The sequence below is a fragment of the Podarcis vaucheri genome (genome assembly GCF_965113315.1).
Source record: "Podarcis vaucheri genome assembly, chromosome: 4".
NCBI classification, from domain to species: Eukaryota; Metazoa; Chordata; class Lepidosauria; order Squamata; family Lacertidae; genus Podarcis; species Podarcis vaucheri.
Genome location: NC_138762.1, coordinates 48,492,290 through 48,513,574, shown reverse-complemented (window position 1 = coordinate 48,513,574; position 21,285 = coordinate 48,492,290). Strand labels below are relative to the sequence as shown.

General features: G+C 38.4%; 1 protein-coding gene and 1 long non-coding RNA gene across 22 annotated transcripts in view; one reads left to right on the top strand and one right to left on the bottom strand.

Annotated features, from left to right (window-relative positions):
• Positions 1–21,285, top strand: part of ROBO2 (roundabout guidance receptor 2) — an 810,838-nt gene that overhangs the window by 422,196 nt on the left and 367,357 nt on the right. The window lies entirely within an intron of this gene.
• Positions 1,584–21,285, bottom strand: part of LOC309531406 — a 57,964-nt gene continuing 38,262 nt past the window's right edge. The window contains exons 2-3 of the long non-coding RNA XR_014219302.1: positions 11,175–11,213; positions 1,584–1,919 (exon numbers count right to left, since the gene is read on the bottom strand). This is a non-coding gene — a long non-coding RNA (uncharacterized lncRNA). The remainder of the gene's footprint in view (positions 1,920–11,174; positions 11,214–21,285) is intronic.

Below are 21,285 nucleotides of genomic sequence, written 5' to 3'. Positions count from 1 at the left end.
TAATTTTTATGTGCAGATCCAGATTTTGAAATTATTTAATTTAAATAGAAATACAGTACATCTCACCATAATGCAAACAGGTAAGCTGTTTGCCTGTTCTATCTGCTACCCAGGTGCTGTTGATGGGCAGCTTCAAAGTCCCTGCTTCTGCTTCTTGTGGTACTTTATCTTCAAATCAGACTTTAAATAGCTCTTCAGATAAGTGACAACTTCAAATAGAGGACTGTCCTTTGACAGCTCTTCACATAAGCAGCTGTCCTCAGTAAAGTAGGATGTATGGAAGGACTCCCCAGTGAGAAAACATTACAGCATTTGGGACTTTTTAGTTTAGAGTAAAGGCAAACAAGAGGGAATGTGATGAAGTTGTATAAAATGACGCATGTTGTGGAGAAAGTGGACAGTTTCCCCCTTTCACTTATGATACTAGAATCAGGGACGTCCAATATAGCTAAATGTTGGAAACTTCAGGACAGGTGAAAGTACTTACACTGCTCTTAGTTAAACTATGGAATTCTCTCCCACAAGATGTAGTGATGGCTACCAACTTAGATGTCTTTAAAAGAGGAATAGACAAATCCATGGAGGATGAGGCTTATGTTCCAACTCCACTCTAGGAGGCAGTATGGCTCTGAACTGTTGTGGTCAGAGAGGGGCAGCACTTGTTTGGTCTCAGGTCACTGGCATCTCAGTGGCTTACTGGAAGGCAGAGATGGAGGGGTGAGGCAGCAGCAAGTTTGGTGCAGTACAAATGTACCAGCAGGAGCACCATGCCAACCTCACCACCACCCTCTGCTTTCTGGTAAGCCACAACAATGTTGGGGACAGGATGGTCAGGTAACCACATCCACCCTGCTGATCACTATTGTCTCTGAATACCAGTAGCTTGGAATTGCAGGCTGGGAGAATGCTATTGTGCTTTGGTTCTGCTTGTGTACTTTCCATGGGCACTTGGCTAGCCACTGTGAGAACAGACTGCTGGACTCATTGGAACTTTGGCCTGATCCAGCAGGACTTTTATGTTCTTCCTTCAGCAGCTTCAGAAAATGCTGCACAGTAACCCAATTGCCTTGTATCCTTGCTTCTTTTTCTCAGCTTTTTTCTTTTTGATTGGGCCTGTCTTTCTTTTTGAGCATTTTAATGTCTGAAGAATTTAAAATATAAAGTTTTATAAAACTTTTAATAAAAGCATCGCAACATTGGGAGTTTTTTGTCAGCAAGTTCACTCAGTCTCACTGGCACAAATGAACAACCAGGAGAGTTTGTCTGTCATAACTCTTTCCTATATGAAAAACAGCTGTGTTCATATGGTCTTCTGTAACCTTAAAATACGGTGGGAAAGTATGTGTGTGTCATCTATTTATTTATTTATTTTGTTTACATTCCAATTTTAAATTAGAGAGACAAGAGTTAATGTGTAAAGACAGAGAGTGAGCATGCACAGCTATGCAGTTGAACTTCTGTTTCTCCTAGTAAGGTAAAGGTAAAAGGTGAGTTGTTGTTTTTTTTTAAATCATACAGAACACTGCTTTATAAAACTAGTCCTACGTCCTGATTCCCCCTCCCCCCCCCCCCGTTTGTGTACTTTTGTTGCTTTTCAGCTATTTTGCTTTGACATGTGGAAACAAGCTTTAAACAATTGGTGTTAAAATGAACTAACATATTGGGCAGGTTAAGGGCAAGCTGAGGGAATGCCCTTATTTCAATATATGTGATATCAACAGCAGGATTAAAAAAAAAAAATCAGCGCATGTGTCAGCCATTCCTTCATCACCTATCCTAGCGTCCTCAGCTGAGTTGACCTCTGAAGTGTCTGGTGCGGTGAGTGATGTAGTTAATGAGATCCAGTGACATTGTGACCCCAACCCCTTGTGGCCTTAGCTCTCGTCATCCATCTTCTCAGCCCCAAAGGCTGTGAGGCACTGTATGGAAACAGGATTAAACAAGTGTGAATAAACAAGTTCAAGAGCTTTCTGTCATGGCTGCCAACACAGGACAGCAGTACAGTGACACGTTAATATCTCTGGGTTGTTGGTATGTTACTTCAGAGGAATAACTACTTTTTCACTAGTTTCATCAGAATGCTTCGATGATTCAAGGCACAATCCAGACAAGTGTAGAGGGCCTGTTTCTTCTAGGAGCAGTTTTTTTGTGTGTTTTTTTTTGGAATTCACATTGACCTGAGGCATAAACATTTTGCTTGATTTGTGTTCATTAAAGATTTGTGAAGAAATGGTGGTTGATTTCCCACCCCACTCCCACAAGATGGGGAAAACTCTACAGAAATGCATGTTGTTTGGGGTATAGTTCCTTATAAATAATGCAGGATTTTCTAATGTGATTTTTTTATCTGTGTATTTCAGAAAGTAAAGATATTAAGATAAGGTACCTGCCAGGCTTCTGTGCGTAGCTGTAGTTCAGGCAATGCCTGCCCTCTGTTTGACAAGACCTTCTGTTTACCCTATGGCACTTTTTGATAAGTTGACCAGTTTGTGATTAAACATATTTATTTAGTTCAGTGGGTCAGAGCTATTCCGACAGATAGAAAATTACTGATGGATTATCAGTTTCAACATCTCTGACATCTGGCCTTGGCATAGTCCATCATTTCAGAATTCATAACACATATGCTTGGACAATAACATGCTCAGTTACCTGTGTGATGATAGATCTGGATATTGGAAACATTTCCAATTAATAGGACAGGTGTCACAGAAATTAGAAGATTATCTGCTGTTGTAGTACTAAAGCACTCTGTAGAAATATCAAGTAAATGTCGCATTTGAGGTTGAATCTGGGCTTTTGGTGGGAATTGTCAAACTTTAATTTCCTATCTTTAGAAACTAAGAATTCTAATTTGAGATCTAGCTTCTTTCCCATGCTGGTAAGAACTTGGAATAAAAAAGTTAGCAACAAAACAAACAAAAACCTAAACCTGTTTTGTGTCCAAGCTATTCAGATTTACAGTATTTAAAAGAGTTGACTAAGACTGCAATTCTATACACACTTCAATGGGAGTAAGTCCCCCTGAGCTCAGTGAGAATCTCTGCGATGGGGTGAGCTCCCATTGCTCGGTCCCTGCTCCTGCCAACCTAGCAGTTCGAAAGCACGTTAAAGTGCAAGTAGATAAATAGGTACTGCTCTGGCAGGAAGGTAAACAGTCTTTCCGTGCGCTGCTCTGGTTTGCCAGAAGCGGCTTAGTCATGCTGGCCACATGACCCAGAAGCTGCACGCTGGCTCCCTCCGCCAATAAAGTGAGATGAGCGCCGCAACCCCAGAGTCGGCCACGACTGGACCTAATGGTCAGGGGTCCCTTTACCTTTAGACATGCATAGGACCGTGGTATAATAGTTGTGAAAGAAAAATCATACTTTTATGTTTGCGACAGTAGGGACTGCATTTAGCACTGAAAGAAAAATGTATGCTCTTGAGTGAATTTCTAATTCAGGAAACTTGTTAAGCATGTTTGTTTTTCATTTTTTATCTCTGTACATTTTATTATATTAATAATAAATCATATCTGAAATAGGAACACATAGTATGTAATCATATTAACATTAATATGTAATCAAAAAACACTCAAAGTAATTGCATAATTAATGCATTTTAAAAAATTTAAAATATGTTAGCCTTTCAATACTAGCCTCTTTTTACAAAACTGAATAAGTCATCCTTGCTATTACAGTAATGAATAATTTGTAATTCTATATTTTAAGGATAGTTTTAAATGATCTCAGGTGATTCTGTTTTACCCAGAGTTTGAATTCAAACTGTGCAGGAAAAGGCCCTTACAAAGTATCCTGCAAGTCCCAGCAGCCTTGTAGAATGCTTTACATTACAGTGGTTCTCAACCTGTGGGTCTCCAGATGTTGTTGGACTACAACTCCCATCATCCCTGAGCTCTGGCCTTGCTAGCTAGGGGTGATGGGAGTTGTAGTTCAACAACATCTGGGGACCCACAAGTTGAGAAAGGCTGCTTTACCAGGAGCTTTGAAAGATCCAGTGATCAGCTGGTTGCCAAGTTGTGTGAAGAGAGTTTTGCACAGGGTCTTGCAGGCACCTGCAAACCCCATTTTGGCTGAGTCAGCTCTTTACTTGCCCTGTGGTATATCTGACTCAGGTGGGTGTGCTGTGGCTTGGCTGTAGCTATATCGTTGAAAGACCGTTGTCCATGACCCTTTTAAGGTCATTTCAGATGGTGGCCATCACTACCTGTGGAACAGTGACTGTTTAAAGCAGGGGATGTCAACCTGGTCCCTACTGCCTACTAGTGGGCGTTTCAGGATTCTCGGTGGGCGGTGGGGAGTTCTACGGCACAAGCTGAATCCTCCTTCCATCGAGCACTGGTGGGCGGTAAGGAAATTTTACCATCAAGAAAGATGCATTAGTGGGTGGTAGGTATAAAAAGGTTGACTACCCCTGGTTTAAACCACAAGGAGCACTGTGTTCAAGAGTGGGGGAAAGCAACTGGAGAGGGGGAACACTAGGAAATTAGTTTGAATGCTGAGAACAAGAAATGGTGCGATAAGAAAGGAGCCAACAGAGCAGACATATGATAAGCCTTAAACTGATAAATATAAAATTTGAAGTTCATGGGCTGGGGTGTGGTGTTTTCTGTTGGCAGGGTTTGTTGCTGTTGCCTTTTGTATATTTATTTTAGATCTTATGATTTATGTGGAAGTCATTCCACTTGGTTGTGTGTTTTAAAATATTTTATATATTATGACTACCGTTGTTACGTTGTAGCCATATATTTTTTCATTTTGTAAGCCTCCTTGAGCATGATTTGAACTGTGGAAAGGTGGCATACAAATAAAATTATGCATCTATGTGAAAAGAGACAGGAAACTAGTGTAGCTTAGGAAGATATGACATGATCATAGTGACAGGGAACAGGGCTGATTTTTGCAGAACATCTCCTAGTTGATGGTAGTTGAAGAAAATGACAGCCAGAAGAATTATATGGAGGAGATCAGAAGTGTTTATAGTACCTTAAATTAATTTTACCTAGATAGGGAATTGTCCTTTTGATGTCTAACCTGTAATCACTCTAATTATTTCATCAGAATTTTAAGAAAATGTCTTACAATTGACATGCACGTAAATTAGACTGAAAGTGCACTCTTATTCTTTTGTCCATGCTATGAAAATGCAAGGAAGCAAAACTACACATACACTTAGAGGTGACAATAGTTCTGTTCTCTCATTGATAGAAGCATGTAAGAATTATCATTAGATACTAGCATTTGCATCAATTGTTATAATGTCAAACTTGCCATATTAATATTCTTAGTCTTCCATTTCAGTGCACAAATAAAATGCAGATCAATTTGGAAATGTGTTTAAGTACTCTAAATATTCCCTGACTTTTCCGCTTCATGTTCTTAAGTCTTTCTTGAAAATAATGTTGTATAGTTTTCACACACACACACACACAAACACACACACACACACATACACTGTGAATTAAGAGACAAAAGTGGCCAACACCTGACATGACAAAATTCTGCAATTTTGTTAAAAGTATTAAGAAATAACAATAACAATTACTTATACCCTGTCCATCTGACTGAGCAACTTTTAACATAATAAAAACAGAAGTTATAATAAAGAGGTGGGAGTAATAAGAAGCTTAGTAGATTGATGGCAAAGTGTGAGATGTCCTCCTTATTCACTTGTTCCTCTTGCATTTGTGCCTTTTGGGCCTTTTTCTGCTATCTTTTTCTCTTTGCCTCTTGACAAACCTGCTGTGAATCTCGTCCTTTGAATCTTTTGATGAATTGCAGCTGACACATCTACTGCTTCCTGAAACTTGATTCAGGCTAGTCTTGGGAGGTATAGCAGATTGCCTTTTCCAGTTGGTGCTTCCAGTATTGAAATTGCTGTTTCATTTACTGCATGGTGGCTAGGAAAGTCGCATTTGAACCCTTCCTCACTTCTTCTGGTCTAGATGCTGCTGTTGATGTCTTTTCCTTTGATCCGCCATTCTTCTAGAGCCTTCTTACATTGCTTTTAGTGGTGGTGACTTGTCTCATTTTAAGTGCCAAGCCAAATTTAGCATACACTCTGGTGGCCCTTGGAAAAGTTGTTTTGCACAAGGGGTACTGACACAGTAGCACAGCTGCTGCTACTGATGCTAGTCCTGTTTAAAGAGGCACTGTTTAAAGAGAAGTAAGAGAGTCTTGGAGAGTAGGAGCTGCCTTGGTTGGGTCGGTGGGAGGAAAGGAGAGTCTTTTCCAGGTTGAATTTTAATCAGAGGCAAAGAAGAACTCAAGAAGACCTGTAATGCTCATTTTGTCATTGAAGAAAGGATTTCCAGATCTGAGCACAGTGAACTTCAGTGGCACCTCTCGCTTTTTTGGCTGTAGTTTCAATCTCATTTACCTGGGAGTAAATCCTATTGAATTCACTTGACCTATTTCTAAGTAGACATGGTTAGGATAGCAGTCATAGAAGATGTGGTGTCAGAAACCATGTCCAGTTAATGCAAAATTGAATGCAAACAGGCTTGTAGTTTGCTCTCCAAATTCCCCTCCAAGTTCCTCCCTAGCCTTCAACCAATATTATTTTTCCTACTTTACATTCAGTAGGCATGTCATAGATTGTTATGGAAGCTACTTGTGTCAAGAGGAAATAGCTTATTCGGAATGTGCTGCTTGTTGTTATAAAACAGATTGTGTGGAAATCAGTAGCAAAAGATTAAGTGCAGAATCAAGAACCTAAACTCTTGAGTAGTTTCTTAATGAATAAATTGCCCTATATTTATAATTGACTAGTTTTAAAAGAAATTTAACCACTTGATTTTATGGGCCCTGTGGAGCTGCTTGTAAGAAGGGTAAAATGGTAAATTTAAGATGCTACATGAATATTGATTTGAGATCTATTACTGAGTTCTGAAGACGATGGGCACAGTATGGAACAGGAATCTTTAATATAACCTCTGTAACTACTTTGCTGCTTTATGCCTTTATTACTGAATCAAACAAGGTTGATTAAGCCTAGCCTATGCAATATGTTTAAGCCTATTTCCTATATTGTCATAAAACAGTCATGTTTGGAAAGAGAAGCTGGAGTAAGTCAAGCAGTGTAGATGTATGGCACAATAGGAAATTCTGGAGCCATATTAAAATCAGTAGTCAAATTGAAAAGGAACTGTGGAGATTAATTTAAAAACGGAGTGCAGAATTCATCGAATGACTAAAGCTTTGGGATAATTATCTAGGCAATATCTATAAGGAATTAAATTTGTATATAAATCTATCAACTTCGCTAAACATGCATGTTTGATTATAGTGTGTAGCCGCCTTCCCCAGACTGTGCTGGCTGGGGCTGATGGGAAACTGCAGTCAAAAGCATCTGAAGCTCCTCAAGTTGGTGAAGGCTTCTGTACAGCCAACAAGGAAATGCACATAAAGGGGGATTTATAATGAAGTATACAGGAAACTGTATACTTCATTATGAATCACCCTGTATTTTCATTATGAACGATACAGTATCAGCAGAAGCTGTAATCTCTATCATAAATGAAATAAAATGGTTTTCAGAATATAGCTGTATTTTTATGAGTTTTGCAACACTTCTTTACATAACTATACTGCCTTCTAAGATGAAGATGGTCTACTAAATGGCAGAGCTTTTCTTACACGTACATAGATGGACACATAATAATTTTAGCTTTACTAAAGTGTGGTTAACTGGTAGTTAAATACATTTTTAGATTGTGGTAGACAGTGGGCTGTCCTGCTCTGCTCCGATGATGTGAACTATAACTCCCATCATCCTTGACCAATAGGCTGGGGGTTATGGGAGCTGGATTCCAAAAATTCAGGAGAGGAACATATTGGCAATGCTTGTTTCAGGTAGTAGTTGTACTGAAACTACTTTTAAAGTAACTGCTTGCCATCAGTGCTTTACACAAAGTCAGATTATTAGTCCCTTTAGTAAAGGGGTGAAGGACCCTTTGTGCCCTTGTGGGTGACTTTTGGGTGGGCATATAGCAGTAGTGGGCTTAGCCAGATGCAAGGGTAGGTGCATGTGACTTTTACCCTTGTATAGGCTACATTTCAGTAACCCAAAAGTCAGAGGTTTCTATACAGATATCCTTGTACACAATCAAGAGGCATTATTGCAATACAATAACATATTCTTGTCAGGAAAAAGCACTTAATGAGGACATTCAGCAAGACTGGGGAGGGAGCATGATGTAGGGAAAGTCTCAAGGGCCAGAAAGGCCACACTTGGTGCTTGGTGCAGAGGTTCCCCAGCTCAGATTTAGTCTACCTAGCCCAGGTGTGGGGAACATTTAGTTCTCCTGATGTTGCACAACTCCCATAAGCCCCAACAAGCACAGCCAATGACCTTTAAAAAAACAACTGAAATTTGCTTGGGGAGGTGGTGAATAATCCTGTCTGTTTCCCACTTAATATTTTATCTCCAAATGGATCTCTGTCTTGTGAATCTGAAATTCTTTGGAGAAATGGTCAGTTGGAGAGGGTAATACAAAATAAAACATATTTAGAAGTGTGTTGGATGAAAAAAATAGGGAATGAGTAGGAAACGAGTTAAGTGTCTTCATCACACTACTTACGGTATCTCCTTCAGATCTGCTTTTCAATAAAAGAAAGGGGCATCCATCTATAGTTGGACATGATTGCATATGGTGGGTGGTTTGGCCCTAAGAAGTTTTATTTATTTATTTATTTATTTATTTATTTATTTATTTATTTATTTAATTAATTTTATTTATTTATTAGATTTGTATACCACCCTTCATCTATAGATCTTAGGTCTGTTCACAGCATGGAAATAGCTAAAAGTAATACAGACAAATGCATTATTAAAGAAATTGTAATTCCCAGAGCAGAGCAGTATAGAAGGACTAGCAAGCATAGATGTGGAATTATAACATATTATGTTTGCTGTCAGTCTATTTCTTAACATTACCTGAAACATCTTGGCAGTTGGGTAATTTGCTTGCATTGTAAACATGAAGAGGAGGTGCCTGAGATCACCAGATTCAAATTTTGTATTTATACAGCTTCTGTCCAGTGTGCACATTTGACCCCCAAGTGACAGAGTAAATGAAAGCTCTTATTTAAAGTATTGCAGTCAGTTCAGAAATATTGTGCTAATAAAGTTATGCATTCTAATTGAAAGATTTATAGCAATCCATTTAGTTGTTACTAGGTTATTTGTGACAGGCAGATGCAGAGTAACCTGATTAGAGGAGGCATTGTGATGACTTGTAGCTGCTGAGGAGAATAAAGCTTCAAACCATTGTCATGGCCCATTCTCTGAAATGCATTCAGAAGATGATTTAAAGGCAGGCATGTGGTCATTAAATTTAAGTTTGCAGCTGCCTAGCTGGAGGTGGTTAGCGTATAAAACATGAATATAAAACAACAGAACTCACCTCTGGTCACTTAACTTCTCCCTTGCAATTCAGATTTGAAATGCATTGTTAAAACAAACTACTATGCTATAAATAATTATTTTAACAAATATATGCTAAATAAATATAATCTTGAATTAAAATGCTTCATTGAAAAAGAAACCCTGGGCATGCAGGGCAGCTGCCACATCGTTGCAAATACTTGTTAAACTGTCTGGACCCTTTCATAGACTAATATATCATTCTGTGCACTAATTTGGGGGCAGGTTTTGTGGGTGCAGTTTTTTTGCCTTGGGTTGGGGAAGGTTCTGAATATAGCCCAATGTGACTGTGGGCCCCCAAAGTACAGTGTGTTCATTTTACAGTGTTCTGTTTATTAGGGGGAAAGACACTTGAGATATCTGTTATGGTTTTAGCTTTAGAGAGAGGTCCTTAAATGGGAATAAGCAAATATGATATTTTTGTCTGCAGTGTTTTCAGATGTTTTACTTCTTGGGGATCTATTTCTAACTTGGCTGTTGAGAAACCCTAGTGAATTACAAATGTTTCTGAAGAATCATACACTTTGTTCATGTTAAGGCAAGTCTACTAAGCATTTTTAGAATTCAGTGTTAATTTAATTTAATTGAGGAATCCTCTGCTATAGTTCCAGGTGACCTGGAACGGGGTTTGAAAACCGCTGAATTTGTAAACTTAATGGTGGTATAAAATAGTTTTAAAAGGAGCAGTTCTTGAGAGTATTCCTTTATGTTTAGGAGTTTCATGATACCAATTGTATTGGTAAACCTCAATGTTGTAACAAGGCAAATCACTTTGAGATGTGGAGGCTTGCATTGCTTGTAACGTAAGCAAAGCTTTTACACTGACATCTAGCTTTGGATATGGTGGAGGATGCTACACTTGGCTGGCATGTTTAAAAGAATTATTCAGGTATCTGATACATATTTATAACAACCAATCACTACACTTTGACACATTTCTCAATCCAAGGTTTCTGTTATAAGAACAAAGTATGAGTATCCATATCTAAAGTAAGGTTGGCAGATTGTCAAGATTTATGAAGGATTCCTAAGCTTAAGAAGTTTAAACATTAAGAACACTAGAATGTGGCTTGGCCATTCACATATTTAAATAATTTATCTTTTATATTGTATTGAACTTTGCTGAACCATAGCAGTTTGCATAAAAATATGGTAGGTAGACAAGGAATCATACTGACTTCGGAGAACCCCTCCCTTAGCCAGTTTGAGACCATCCCAACTTCCCCTTTTACTATTGCAACTCTTGGAGGACAACCATTAGGACAAAAATTATGATGCTTGAAAAGCAAGTTAACTTCTATGGTTCTGAAGAAGATACCAATAGGTAGAAGATCTTTTCTGTGAACCACCCTAAGACCTCGGGGTATAGGACAGTATATAATTTCAATACATAATAATAGGTATATTCAATTCAGCAAGTGTATGGATATTCAGCAGATAGATGATCATAACTAACTAGAGAACGCGAGAAGTTATCCCTCCCAGCCTAAATTACATTGTACTGTACATGGAATATTCAAGTTATGCTGTGTTTTAAAGGTTGCATAAGCTATGAGTTTCCTTCATGTTCCTCTTTCACCTATCCTTTGAAATTACCACAGTTCCCAAACACTATTTATCAATTTGCCACATATTATATCTGAAACTAATATAAAAGTGCTAAAAATCATTACAATCTTCTGTGCAAGGTTTAGTTGAATTAACTGGAGTTCAATTAAAGGCATAGTTTGTACAAAAGAACTTACCAGTGGATAATACCCTGATTTCCCAGTCCTCTCCAAATACTGAAAAAGGAAACAAAGAAGTGTAATTTAGGGATTTTGTTCACCATGACTGCCAGGCAATCGTCACAAATAATGCTTCATATGTTTCCTTAGTTTACAAGGTTCATGAGCCTTAAAATTAAAATTTTAAATACTCATTTTTCTCGCTATCTTAAACCTGCATCAAAGTTTGAATATAAAAGGGAGATTTGTTTCTTTTAATAGATCATGTCCTGCAAAATCCTTACGGCTTTAATATATGGTCACACTACACAGTGCCCTCAGTAACTGCAGTTAATGGTTTTATATGCCCTCCTTTTTCAAATCTGGGAAATAGGAAGGACAAATTGAGTCAGCACCTTCTAAAAACGTTATAGGAAGATATCCTGTGTTTGCAGCAGCCATGTGCCATAGTTCTGCTCTTTCAATTATAAATGAAAAATGCTGCAATGGGCAAATTGTGACTGTTTACATCTTTACTTGTCAACACTTCTGAAACCTTTTTGGCACCCTGTTTACTTGTGGTCTCCCCAATCAGAGCAGGCCCTGCACACTAAGACTTTTATAATAATAACAACCTGAAGACAGAAGACGGAGATACAGAGGGACAGTCTAGGACCTTGCTGCTAATTTCTCTTTTAACCTAATCAAATCAGTGCAGCCACCCAGCCAGGACTCATAACCCTTAATAAGTCACTCTACTCGATTAAGAGAAATTGATTTTCCTCCATCGTGGATCATAGTGATTATGATAAATATTGTATCTGCTGCTCACTTTCTTTCTTCCCTGCCAGTGTCCATTTGTTTGCAGGCCGGCAGGTAAACGAGCTGGGGAGATGACGCTGTGTCATTAACTGCAGTTGGTGTCAGCATTCTGACAGCTGCAGAATAGAGTGGCTCTATAGATCAGTGCAGAAACCGATTGTGAGGGTACTGTGCAGCAATTACACACACTCTGACAACTATAGTGACAGCCTTAAATGTGGGAAACTATGAGGTGGTAATTTGTAATTGCAGCTAGTTGGACAAGCTGCAACATCAGTGGTGTGGTGGCCAGCTGACAGCAATTTTTGATGATAAGAAATTTGAACAGAAAGAGACAAACGGTCAAGCTGTAAATTCTTAGAAAGGTGCATACCCTAACTTTCTCCCACATCTCCCTAATTCAGTCCTGTAAATCAGAATATCTGATGATACAGGCTCTTGCTGTTAAAATGGCATTGACCCCATTACTACATCAGCATAACCCTCTGGTTGACTGTCAATTCCAATGCGATGCTAGAAATTTATATTCCTCATGAGATCAACAACTGCTGCACCTATATTGATGGTTAAACCAAGGTGGATGGTGTGCCACAAACCTATTAGCCAGCATAGGAGGCAGCATCTGGTTTAGGTTTGACAAACCTATATAGCTGTTATTAGAACTCATGTATATTTTTGTATGGTGGCTGTATGAGAACAGCGCCACTGGATCAGGCCAGCCTAGGCTAGCATGCTTTTCTCACAATGTCTAGCCAGATGCCCATGAGAAGCCTGCAAGAAGGACCTGAGCAGAAGAGCACTCTCCCTTCCTGTGGTTTCCAGCAACTGGTATTCAGAAGCATTATTGCCTCCAACCATGGAGGTGGTTAGTAGCCATTGTGAATTAATTTATTTTTACTATATTTTTAGGGTTCTTGAAGAGCAAATTTTCACTGCTCTTGCTTTTTACCATATTAAGATACAGTGGTACCTTGGGTTAAGTACTTAATTCGTTCTGGAGGTCCATTCTTGACCTGAAACTGTTCTTAACCTGAAGCACCACTTTAGCTAATGGGGCCTCCCGCTGCCGCCGCACCGCTGGAGCACGATTTCTGTTCTCATCCTGAAGCAAAGTTCTTAACCCGAAGTACTATTTCTGGGTTGGGGGAGTCTGTAACCTGAAGCATATGTAACCCGAGGTACTACTGTATATGTTTGTGGTTTGGAGGTCCTTTTGAGGAATGAAAGGCAGCATATACATTTGTTTATATGTTTCCCCCCGCCCAGCATTTCGTATCTCTATCTCTTGTTGTTCGGTGGTCCTCTTGCCTCTGTATCTGGTGCTGAGTCTGTACCATTTATCTGAGTTGATAAAGATATTTTCCTTACTCTCAAGTAAGTGGTCTGCCACCATAGACTGAATGGGAACCAGGGTACCAGGTACCAGTGACTACTACTAAAGTATGTACATTGGCAAAACCTTGCAGATAGGCGTTACTTCTTGTATTTACAAGTTGCATTCAGCTCAGCGAGTCACAAGTTCTATGGGCTTGCAATAAATTGTGTTAAGGGAGACATCTAGGAACCTCTTAAATGCTAGACGTTCCTATAGCTAAGTAAATTGGCTTCTAAATAATGGAAATCCATCCCACATAATTTTGTTTTTAAATCAAAGCCTGTTCTATTTTCAGCAGATAACATAAGATAACATAAATCAGGAGAATCACCAATGAAGGCCAGTGTTTTGTCCAGTTTGAACAAGAGACTTAAAGCTTTGTGTCATTGGTTTGCCTCAATTCCCTTTTTTTTTATTAATAAAAATATCTGTAACAAAATCTTGGTCCTGAACGTCTTGTTTCTTGGCTATTTTTGAACACATGGTGGTTGCTTATCAACATGTGCTGGGTTTGTTGTATCGTGGGCAGAGCTTCTTTCTGACATGTGTCTGTATGTGATTCAGGATGTTAGAAATACAGTGGTACCTTGGGTTAAGTACTTAATTTGTTCCGGAGGTCCGTTCTTAACCTGAAACTGTTCTTAACCTGAAGCACCACTTTAGCTAATGGGGCCTCCTGCTGCCGCCACACGATTTCTGTTCTCATCCTGAAGCAAAGTTCTTAATCCAAGGTAATATTTCTGGGTTAACGAAGTCTGTAACCTGAAGCGTATGTAACCCGAGGTACCACTGTCTTCTCAAACTGTAATCTCTGGCAAGACAGTGGTTCAGAGAGAAGGTATTGAAGTTTGGAAGGTATTCTAGACAGTTTTTGGGACTGAAAAATGGGGATCAGTTTCTCTTTTATCTGTACAGTACAGAAGTTTAGAAATTATATCTTATTTATTTATTTATTATGTATCTTTTCTGTACTGGTATTAAAATATAGTTTAAAATCTTACACTTTTAAACTTATATATGGAAATAAAGGAGAGTATAATGTGTATTTTCATGATGCAAGGAATCACGAACCTGAGATAAAAATCTGTTTGTCTTGCTGTACAGAGGTGCCTCGCAAGACGAAATTAATCCGTTCCGCGAGTCTCTTCGCCTAGCGGTTTTTTCGTCTTGCGAAGCAACCCTGTTAGCGGCTTAGTGGATTAGCGCTATTAGCGGCTTAGCAGCTATTAAAGGATTAGCAGATTAGCGGCTAAAAGGCTATTAGCGGCTTAGCGGTTTAGAAAAGGGGGGGCGGGGAAAAACCGGAACACTTGCAAGACGTTTTCGTCTTGCAAAGCAAGCCCATATGGAAAATCGTCTTGCGAAGCAGCTCAAAAACGGAAAACCCTTTCGTCTAGCGGGTTTTCCGTCTTGCAAGGCATTCGTCTTGCGGGGCACCACTGTACTTGCCTTATCAGTGTACATGGAGCATTCCTGACCTGAATGCTGCAATGAAGAGAAACGGGTACCTTCTAAAGAATAAGTAGGAAGCCTAAGGTGCAAATATGAGATTATTTTAATAAAGCTGTATATTTCCCCAGTACAGAAGTGTAAGTGGAGTTTCTGTTAGTGTAACTAAAATTTTAGACATATAAGTTTGATTTGGGGGGGGGTCTGCTTGTTCCTTCTAGAGGCACATAAGTTCATCACCATTTTTTGGAATATGTCTCTTTTAATAGGCAAGAAGCCCTAGCACCAAGTAAACTGCTTGGTTATCATCTTGTTTAGTTTCCACTTACATATATCACTTGAAGTTCTACAAGAATTTATACAGAGGCAGAGTGTCATGTAAATGTCAGCAATGGGACATGACATGACCTTAAGGCATTGATTATGCCTTTACTCAGACATGGCCCAGAGCTGGTTGTATGGGGTGATGCATTCAAAGGAAATAAGTTTGCATGTAAAAATTAATCTTTAGAAAGGTCACTTTATTTCACAGACTAGAAACACAAGACCTAAATACAAATAATTTGTAAAAAAAAATAAGGGGCAAGAGGGGAAAACCAAGAAACCCTATTGTGTTCTTACTTTCCTCCGCTCCTGCTGAAATCTAATTAATGAAGGTTGAAATGTTTTGTACTAAGATGCCGTCCCTAGTAAAATAATACAGTTGTGTTTGAGTTGCCAACCCTCTAGAATAAAAAAGGCTTGCTGCATGTTTGTAAAGTTAGTAACCATTACACCGCAGTAATAATAAAATTATGTCAAAAATTCTATGCTCAGTTTAAAGTAAGATGATGGAAGCATACTTAAAATTTTTAGAATTAGTACAAATCAAGACTTTTAGAAGGATTGGAAGTAAAAAAATAGTGCTGCTTATTTAGGAGCAAGTAGTGCAAGATAATTCACCAATATGTATTATTGTGTTTTAGCAAACATGTTACTGACTTAAGAAAATCAGTAGAGAGTTAACGATTGACACCGCTTTCATCCAGTTATCAAAGGTACTAGAAATTTCAGGCAGCCAAAGTGGACACGTTCCTAACCATCCTTATTATGAACCATGATCCATAGGCTTTGTTTCTGTAGGTCCATCCAGTGGTGGCAGAAACATTTCTTCTTGTGCAAGTTGGGACACCTGATTTTTTTTATGACCCCCCTCTACCTACTGCAGCCCTCTTTATCATATCTCATTCAGTTATGGAGTGCTCCCCAACCCACAGGATGAGTTTTCAGTAGGGCAGAAGGCATAAGTGCAGGGATGGAGGGGTTGGTAAAATTTGGGGGACCTTACTAGCATGAATGGAAACACAGGGCCTTTTTACTTGTCATTCATTGCATAATACATGTATTGAATAAGGATGTAAATTACTGTATTTAGGTTTTGAGGACCTTTGACCACACACTCAAGTCTGCAATTGTTCTGTAAGAATTGCTTGTAGTTTGTTTGGGGTTTTTTGCTTGAATGAAAGATACTTTTAAAAGAGCTATTAACAGCGGAATTACTACATATTTTTTAATGGCAGTGAGTTTTAAAAATAAGATGGATAGCACTGTAAATATTTTGACCAGCTTCTTAAGCTGATAAGAATCTTTAGGTAGAATTGACTGAAAAATAAAGCCGATAATTTCCGTGAAAATATTTATCTGAACACTGAAGTTGGACAACAGCTGCTCTAGTCAAACTGTTTGCTTTTGCTACTGCTTTTCTTCACTTGTTTTGATAACTATGAACAAAGGTCAATCACTTTTGCATGAAGACAGATCCTGACAGCACTAGTTGTCAGCAAGTAATGTACAGCTACAAAATATATGCCTGTCAACATTTAAAAATCCCTGGGTATAGTTTCTGTATCTCATGATCAATGTAAAACAAAAATCAACTGCAGAAACTTGCAGAGGGCTCTTCAGAGTTGCTCTCTGTAGTGCCACTGACTGCTTTTTCTCTTTCAATCTTAATGAATGAAAAATTACATTCTGCTTGTTTAAATGTGTGAAAACTCAGAAGCAAATAAGAAGGGTCCTGTTAAAAAATGGCCTAGTGAAGTATCCATAACCGAAATGATTGGTAACTCATTTTGGTTTTGAAAGAGATTGTACGTGACTGTACAACAGTGCTTTTCAAACTATCTCATGTGGTGCATTGGTAATCCCACTTCCCACCCACAAATGTGTCGGGCTATTACCGTATTTGGTCCCTGACACATCCCACCTAACCTGGGCTATGGTAGAGTTGCCACAGATCAGCAGCTGATCACTGGTGATCACTGGTCTGCAGACCATAGCTTTGAGTTGTTGTAGACGAGTTTGAGTATATGGCATAATGCCCACATGGGCCAGTCTCTTGCTGGATTATTTCCATGCAGCCCATGAAATAAATGGTAAATGTGACTTCTGCAATCTTCCACAACATGTGAATCAACTTGTTTTAAGATTGAAGGTATTAATTCACTTTATGAAAGGTGTGCATTCCTCATGTCACCCTTTAATTCATTAATGTACTACAGCCACAATTTTAAACTACCTTTTGAATACACGTAAAATATTTTCCTTTGATTCAGCAAGCATTACCAAACTAAGTACTTGTAATCACTGCATAATGGTTGCAGATTTTGTGTAATCCCTACCCCGAAAAGGGGTGTGTGACCATTATGTGGTGAATTACAGGGGTGGAGGAAGGGGTTGTGTACGGTTGACAGACATAATCGCTTACCTGTTGGGATATCTTGGGGTGTGAGCCTAAGGCGGCGGCAACAGCAGCAGCATTAACCTGGGCCAGGTTTCGCTTTGCCTTGTGCCCTACAGCTACGGTATTTCCACTTGGGACTGGCAAGCCAGTGAGGGCCTGGACTTTGGCCCTCACCGCTTCAGGAGCCCCCCATGCCAACCCCTATCTCGCTTGGTTCTAGGAGAGGCGGCTGCACTGGGCCCCCATGCAGCGCCTCCAGGAAGCAGCCAGGGTGACCTGGAAACTCATGGCAGAGTTGGCAAGGTGCAAGGGGTCTTGGATCCCTTACGTTTATCTTTTAGAAAGGAGTCTGGAGAAGGCAAGGAAGGGGCCTGAGGCCTGGCAGAGTCTCAGAAGTTGCCATGTGATGATTACATGATGAAAGGTAATCTTCCAATTTTGTGTGTGGGTTTTTTTGTAAAAATATTATTAGTTTTTACAATATCAACGACAAACACAAACACAAAACAAACAAAACATAACAAACATAAATCATAACCTTATTGAAAATAACAGTTATTTACTTTGTAAAACGAATTCCTCGTTTCCCCTTAGTTGGATTTCATTGCATATCCTTATAACAGTTTTCCAAATCCCAATTTTGATACCCTTTAAATTAAACATTAACATCTTTAAATCTTTTTCTTGTATTCAACATATTATTTTATCATTTAACATAAATACAATCCTAAGCCCATTAAGTATCTGGAAGCTATTTCCAGTTATTTTAGCTTAACAAATTTAGCTAAATAATCATTAAATTTCTTCCATTCTTCGTGGTGTTCCTCCTCCTTCTGGTCGCGGACTCTTCCGGTTAGATCGGCTAGCTCCATAAAATCCATCTTCATCTGCCATTCTTCTACTGTTGGTAATTCTTGAGTTTTCCACTTTTTAGCTAACAAAATATGAGCCGCAGTTGTGGCATACAAAAATAGATTAACATCTTTCTTGGGCAATTCCGAACCTATTATTCCAATAAGAAAGGCCTCTGGTTTCTTTATAAATGTAGATTTCAACATTTTTTTTCAATTCATTATAAATCTTTTCCCAGAAGTCTTTCACCTTGGGGCAGGTGCACCACATATGAAAGAATGTTCCTTCCTTTTCTTTACATTTCCAACATGTATTATCACAATTATGATACATCTTTGCTAATTTTACAGGAGTCAAATACCATCTATACATCATCTTCATAATATTTTCCTTTAACAAAGTACATGCGGTGAACTTAACCCCTTTCTTCCACAGTCTTTCCCAGTCCTCAAACATTATATTATGTCCTAAATCTCTTGCCCAATCTTTCAATTTTTTGAGTGGAAAAACAAGGTGAGACTATTGTGCAGTGGCGACAATTATGTGGTGAATTATGGTATTCAGAATTTAAAGCATACAGTTAATGAATTTGCTAGTACTCACATCATAGCTGTTCACATAGACCTGAATATGAATTACTTTTTTTGACTTTTTTATATAGGCATTCACTTTACTTTATTGTTGAAATAATAAATCTTTTGTTTCGAGGAATAAAATACGGCGTTTTACCAGAACACTGCTGGAACTATTTTATCTAAATAAGAAATGAATTAACTTGTTTAAGTGTCCTTGATTATCTTCTATTCCTATATATTTTTCTCTTCTTAAGAACCTGTTTCTATCATATACCTGCTATGAACAACACAGAAGAAGGAATCAATGGCTTGCTTGGCAAATACAGTTGTTGTTTTTTACTCCCCCCCCCTTCAGTTATTCATTATGGTAATGGTACTTTGTGATGTGCAATTTCTGGATTTATGACCCATTCTCGATAAGCGGGAATCCAGGCTGCATGTGCATCTTTGATAAGGTTCTAATTGGATAGCAGTGACCTTTCTGAATGTAATTCTGGGTGGAAGATTAAAAAGCAGTCCAGAAAGTGACAGGTTTGGGACAATAACATATGAATTCGGCTCTGCTGGCAGGCAAGAGATGTAAGCCATGATAAATTAGAGGCCAGCCAAACAGGCTTGCTGAATGATTGTTCATTTCCATTGCATCCTGGGGTAAAATCTACTGTACAAGTGGTGCCAACCATGCCACATTTTCCCTCTTTATGCATTACTACTGATTGCTAGCACTGGGAAACTGTGAAGTTAATGTCCTCTCACAGGGCACCAATGGTCACATACTAAATTAGCAGCATGTTCACCCAGATGATTCTTTCTAGGACATTTGTATATTTACTTCACATATCATGAACACAATATAAACATCCCAGTGATGACAGGGAAAACCTGTTTGCTGTCATTTGTGTGGCTGCAAATGAGAAAGATGTTTATCTTAAGGCATTCCTGATCTGAAACATTAGTTATCTCAAGGTTCTCGGAATCCATTTCTGCTTATTCTAAAAAGTAAATGAGAATGGGTAAGGGTGGGTGTTGTCACCTTAAAAAGGTTAATGGCATCAGGTAACAGGTGGAAGTTCTATCCAAAATACAAAATGATTTGTAATGCAGTAATTTTAATTGTAAATTTAGCTAAGTATTCTGAAGTTAAAAAGCATAAAGTGTCTTACCCACTCTCTTACTTCACAGCCCCACCTTAATTTGGTATTTCCTTATTCTCACAAGAAAAGTGAGCAACAGTTGCAATTGATAAGAAAAAGTAAAGCCATGTCAAATTGCATTGTTAGGGCTGGCAAAACAGTCCTTATATCTTAGTAGACAGACATCTATAATATCTGACTCTCATTTATACTTAGACCTGTTAACATTATTCTGGCATCATTAAATAGCTTTAAATGGACTTATGTGTAATTTGTACTCCATTTAAGTTTTCCAAGTACCACTGGAGCAGAGTAAAAGTGTTTAGGGTAAATGAGAATTGGGACCATTATCTAGACTCTAAATACCATATATGACAATTAAAAGGTTGTAGTTCCCAGCAGTGCTCTTTCTTGGGTGACAAAAATATCAGAGTTAAAAGCTTTTTCCTGGTAGTGCTAGACATGCTAGCTCTGATGTGGCAAATCTGAGAAGATCAAAGGAAAAAGGAATCATTTTTTTGAGTATCATTTGAGTAAGCCATACCTTCTTGTAAACTTTCCCCCTTCTACCTCTTTTAGCATGAGAGATTCAAATAAATATTTATAGCTTAACAAAAGCATAATTAAAAAGCAAATGTTATGAATATTTATGGATCAGTATGTGGTTCAGGTAGTAGTTAAGCAAATTGCTGACATAGATTTCTACTTTTCTGTAGATTTGAAATTAGCCCTTTATGTTTCATTATAACAATAAATTTCTCATCTTGAGAACAAAATGGTAGAACTGAGTTGCTCTATTTTAAAATAATATCTACAGTTTTTTCAGTATTTGTGAGAAGGTATACAATATTTATTTATGCCCTATGTCAATTTGCATAAGCAAAATGAGCCCTAATTGACTATTTGTGAAAACTAAAAACACACCAAGACAGTAACTTTGGTTAAATAACGTTGGTTTAAAAAAATATCCCTGGCTGTTTTATACATGCCAATTGCTACAAAGAGACTTGCTCAGGAAATGTGCCTGTGACCTGATCATTCTCAAGTTCATGAGTGGAGGACATCACACATACATTGTATTCCACATTTTCTGCTTATCTCTAAATGTGTCTGTTCTACAGACTAAAAGTTATTTGGTGAAACGCTGGGGTCAAACATCAATAATAGCAGCATAACCCTGTTTGCCTAAGGATGGAGTGAGTGATGTTCCTTACCCCACCCC